Source organism: Panulirus ornatus, chromosome 30 (genome assembly GCF_036320965.1).
Source record: "Panulirus ornatus isolate Po-2019 chromosome 30, ASM3632096v1, whole genome shotgun sequence".
In the NCBI taxonomy this organism is placed as follows: Eukaryota; Metazoa; Arthropoda; class Malacostraca; order Decapoda; family Palinuridae; genus Panulirus; species Panulirus ornatus.
The window spans coordinates 18,445,538-18,451,537 of NC_092253.1; the positions used below are offsets into that span (position 1 = coordinate 18,445,538).

The 6,000-nt window shown below is 40.2% G+C and overlaps 1 protein-coding gene across 1 annotated transcript in view; it reads right to left on the bottom strand.

The window, feature by feature from the left end:
• Positions 1-5,720, bottom strand: part of LOC139758435 (uncharacterized) — a 36,782-nt gene extending 31,062 nt beyond the window's left edge. Inside the window, exon 1 of the mRNA XM_071679839.1 lies at positions 5,471-5,720. The gene's annotated coding sequence lies outside the window, so the exon portion shown is untranslated. The remainder of the gene's footprint in view (positions 1-5,470) is intronic.
• Between the last annotated feature and the right edge of the window lie 280 nt (positions 5,721-6,000).

Here is a 6,000-nt window from a genome sequence, read left to right on the forward strand (position 1 = left end):
CCACAGCTCCTTTTCCACATCCAGGCCCCACACAACTTTCCATGGTTTACCCCAGACGCCTCACATGCCCTGATTCAATCCATTGACAGCACGTCCACCACGGTATACCACATCGATCCAATTCACTCTATTCCTTGCCCTCCTTTCACCCTCCTGCATGTTCTGGCCCCGATCACACAAAATCTTTTTCACTCCATCTTTCCATCTCCAATTTGATCTCCCACTTCTCGTTCCCTCCACCTCCGACACATATATCCTCTTGGTCAATCTTTCCTCACTCATTCTCTCCATGTGCCTAAACCGTTTCAAAACACCCTCTCCTGCTCTCTCAACCACGCTCTTTTTATTTCCACACATCTCTCTTACCCTTACATTACTTACTCGATCAAACCACCTCACACAACATATTGTCCTCAAACTTCTCATTTCCAGCATATCCACCCTCCTGCGCACAACTCTATCCATAGCCCAAGCCTCGCAACCATACAACATTGTTGGAACCACTATTCCTTCAAACATACTCATTTTTGCTTTCCGAGATAATGTTCTCGACTTCCAAACATTCTTCAAGGCTCCCAGGATTTTCGCCCCCTAACCCACCCTATGATTCACTTCCGCTTCCATGGTTCCATCCGCTGCCAGATCCACTCCCAGATATCTAAAACACTTTACTTCCTCCAGTTTTTCTCCATTCAAACTTACCACCCAATTGACTTGACCCTCAACCCTACTGTACCTAATAACCTTGCTCTTATTCACATTTACTCTTAACTTTCTTCTTTCACACACTTTACCAAACTCAGTCACCAGCTTCTGCAGTTTCTCACATGAATCAGCCACCAACGCTGTATCATCAGCGAACAACAACTGACTCACTTCCCAAGCTCTCTCATTCCGAACAGACTGCATACTTGCCCCTCTTTTAAAAACTCTTGCATTCACCTCCCTAACAACCCCATCCATAAACAAATTAAACAACCATGGAGACATCACACACCCCTGCCGCAAACCCACATTCACTGAGAACCAATCACTTTCCTCTCTTCCTACACGTACACATGCCTTACATCCTTGATAAAAACTTTTCACTGCTTCTAACAACTTGCCTCCCACACCATATACTCTTAGTACCTTCCACAGAGCATCCCTATCAACTCTATCATATGCCTTCTCCAGATCCATAAATGCTACATACAAATCCATTTGCTTTTCTAAGTATTTCTCACATACACTCTTCAAAGCAAACACCACTTCTGAAACCACACTGCTCTTCCCCAATCTGATGCTCTGTACATGCCTTCATCCTCTCAATCAATACTCTCCCATATAATTTACCAGGAATACTTAACAGACTTATACCTCTGTAATTTGAGCACTCACTCTTATCCCCTTTGCCTTTGAACAATGGCACTTTGCAAGCATTCCGCCAATCCTCAGGCACCTCACCATTAAATAACCTTACCAACCAGTCAACAATACAGTCACCCCGTTTTTTAATAAATTCCACTGCAGTACCATCCAAACCTGCTGCCTTGCCGGCTTTCATCTTCCGCAAAGCTTTTACTACCTCTTCTCTGTTTACCAAATCATTTTCCCTAACCCTCTCACTTTGCACACCACCTCAACCAAAACACCCTATATCTGCCACTCTATCATCAAACACATTCAACAAACCTTCAAAATACTCACTCCTTCTCCTTCTCACATCACCACTACTTGTTATAACCTCCCCATTAGCCCCCTTCACTGAAGTTCCCATTTGCTCCCTTGTCTTACGCACTTTATTTACCTCCTTCCAGAACATCTTTTTATTCTCCCTAAAATTTAATGATACTCTCTCACCCCAACTCTCATTTGCCCTCTTTTTCACCTCTTGCACCTTTCTCTTGACCTCCAGCCTCTTTCTTTCATACATCTCCCACTCATTTGCATTTTTTCCCTGCAAAAATCGTCCAAATACCTCTCTCTTCTCTTTCACTAATAATCTTACTTCTTCATCCCACCACTCACTACCCTTTCTAATCAACCCACCTCCCACGCTTCTCATGCCACAGGCATCTTTTGTGCAAGCCATTACTGCTTCCCTAAATACATCCCATTCCTACCCCACTCCCCTTACCTCCTTTGTTCTCAACTTTTTCCATTCTGTATTCATTCTCTCCTGGTACTTCCTCACACAAGTCTCCTTCCCAAGATAATGATCAGACATCCCTCCAGTTGCACCTCTCAGCACATTAACATCCATAAGTCTCTCTTTCGCGCGCCTGTCAATTAACACGTAATCCAATAACGCTCTCTGGACATCTCTCCTACTTACATACGTACACTTATGTATATCTCGCTTTTTAAACCAGGTATTCCCAATCACCAGGCCTTTTTCAGCACATAAGTCTACAAGCTCTTCACCATTTCCATTTACAACACTGAACACCCCATGTATACCAATTATTCCCTCAACTGCCACATGACTCACCTTTGCATTGAAATCACCCATCACTATAACCCGGTCTTGTGCATCAAAACCACTAACACACTCATTCAGCTGCTCCCAAAACACTTGCCTCTCATGATCTTTCTTCTCATGCCCAGGTGCATATGCACCAATAATCACCCATCTCTCTGCATCAACTTTCAGTTTTACCCATATTAATCTAGAATTTACTTTCTTACATTCTATCACATGCTCCCACAATTCCTGTTTCAGGAGTAGTGCTACTCCTTCCTTTGCTCTTGTCCTCCCACTAACCCCTGACTTTACTCCCAAGACATTCCCAAACCACTCTTCCCCTTTACCCTTGAGCTTCGTTTCACTTAGAGCCAAAACATCCAGGTTCCTTTCCTCAAACATACTACCTAGCTCTCCTTTTTTCACATCCTGCTTACATCCACACACATTCAGACACCCCAATCTGAGCCTTCGAGGAGGATGAGCACTCCCCGCGTGACTCCTTCTTCTGTTTCCCATTTTAGAAAGCTAAAATACAAGGAGGGGAGGATGTCTGGCCCCCCGCTCCCGTCCCCTCTAGTCGCCTTATATATATATATATATATATATATATATATATATATATATATATATATATATATATATATATATATATATATATATTTCTTTTTTCTTTCAAACTACTCGCCATTTCCCGCGTTAGCGAGGTAGCGTTAAGAACAGAGGACTGGGCCTTTTTTGGAATATCCTCACCTGGCCCCCTCTGTTCCTTCTTTTGGAGAAAATGAAAAAAAAAAAAACATTGGGACAAACATTGTTCAATTGTCCCTTATCCAAAATAGTAGAAAAATCAAAATATATTTTCTTTTTTTACTGAGATAGATCCGTTCGTGTTGTTCATGGCAGTAACTCCTAGTGTTACTACATGAATGATGACTACACTGTTGGCCAGCCCGGCCCTCGGTGGTCAGCAGGTATCATACATCATCCCACACATCTTCACTGCTTCCATCTGGGCTCACCTGACACATCATCCATCTTCGTCAGTCTCTCTTCACTCATCATGAGCGCCCCCCACACACACACACACACACACATGCACACACACACTTTAGCGTCCATGGCCGAAAACACGTCTCTAACAACACTGCCTTAACTACTGACTGTCATATTGACTGACACTGAATTATATTGACTGACACTGAATTATATTGACTGACACTGAATTATATTGACTGACACTAAATTATATTGACTGACACTAAATTATATTGACTGACACTAAATTATCCTCTCATATACCCTATACTACATTCATATAACACACGCCTTGAAAACAAACACACACAAGCATACGCACGCACTCACTCACAAAAGCGTACATATGAACACGTTTATTTACATAAGCGTACATATGAACACGTTTATTTACATAAGCGTACATATGAACACGTATACTTACATAAGCGTACATATGAACACGTATATTTACATAAGCGTACATATGAACACGTATATTTACATAAGCGTACATATGAACACGTTTATTTACATAAGCGTACATATGAACACGTATATTTACATAAGCGTACATATGAACACGTATATTTACATAAGCGTACATATGAACACGTATACTTACATAAGCGTACATATGGACACGTATATTTACATAAGTGTACATATGAACACGTATATTTACATAAGCGTACATATGAACACGTATACTTACATAAGCGTACATATGGACACGTATATTTACATAAGCGTACATATGAACACGTATATTTACATAAGCGTACGTATGAACACGTCTATTTACCAAGAGCCAAATAACTCACTGTGGTTATCTAGCCGACCAGTGGGTCAAACATTATTTTGCCGACAACCAGTTTATCCCCGCAATACGTTTCCATACTAAGGCAGGCTACTATGGTGGGGGACCATCGTCAGTATACGGGTCATCATCAATATACAGACCAGCGTCAGTATACGGGTCATCATCAATATACGGACCATCATCAGTATACGGGTCATCATCTATATACGGACCATCGTCAGTATACGGGTCATCATCAATATACGGACCATCGTCAGTATACGGGTCATCATCAATATACGGACCATCGTCAGTATACGGGTCATCATCAAACTCTTCATTTTTACTATGATGTAACATAGCCACGACGGTGTTAAATTTAGCCTAAGCAACGTCGGGTAAGAATAATAATAATAATACAAATATCGTTATAATTATTACACACACACACACACACACACACACACACACACACACACACTAGGTTGGGCCCCACGAGTGCATGTGTCTCGTCATACAGTAGCACATATACTGTAGGTAATAAGTGAAACATGAAGCAAACATGTTAATCTAACAATGACGAAGTACGTAAATAATGTATCTAATACTAATGTAATCAAAATGTAGATTATAATATAACAAGGTTATAGTCTGATGAAGTATTGTTAAGTCTGATGAAGTATTGTTAATGTAATATTATAAAAAGATTATAGTTAAGGTATTGTTAATGTAATATTATAACAAGATTATAGTTTGTTGAGGTATTGTTAATGTAATAACAAGGTTATAGTTTGTTGAGGTATTGTTAATGTAATAAGGTTATAGTTTGTTGACGTATTGTTAATGTAATATTATATCAAGATTATAGTTTGATAAAGTATTGTTGATGTAATATTATAACAAGGTTATAGTTTGATGAGGTATTGTTAATGTAATATTATAACAAGGTTATAGTTTGATGAGGTATTGTTAATGTAATATTATAACAAGGTTATAGTTTGATGAGGTATTGTTAATGTAATATTACAACAAGGTTATAGTTTGATGAGGTATTGTTAAAAAACCTAACCATGTGTCACTCGTAATATTATAATAAGGTTATAGTTTGATGAGGTAGTGTTAACAAGGCCAACCATGTGTGAGTAATAAAGTGGTGGGCAGTGAGTGGGTTGGGTCAGGCCCGACGACCCACCACCAAGACTTACCACCATGGCTGCTGCAGGAACCGGGCCCGCCCGTGGTAGCTGGCCTTCAGGTGCAGCTCCCACTCCTCACTCCTCACTGATGGACAATTGATCACTTTCCCTCTACACTGAACAGCTCAGCTAATCTTACGGTCTTCTCTAACGGAGAATAAGTAGTTCACGGATTCACTTGACGCTTAATGGTTCCAGTACAACACAGAGTTTGTGAAGAGTTTTATAGTGCGTACCTTTCACAACACTGTCTACAGCCCGACTGACTAGTTTTGGTACTGGCATTGAAGTCACCATGTCTGGTCCACTTCGAGATGACGACATCGTTGTCGTCACTCATTGATTTGATCAATGAGAAGCAAGATTACAGACTATGAGAATTCTCATTGGCTCTCTGAAATGTTAGGTGCAAGAGTAAAAGTTACAGACGTCTTAAAGAACTAGGTATGTGCTTCTTCCTGTATAGAAGTTATCAAGGAGCTTTATAGCTTCGTTATTACTTGTATATATTTCGTTTATCATCATGAATATTATATATT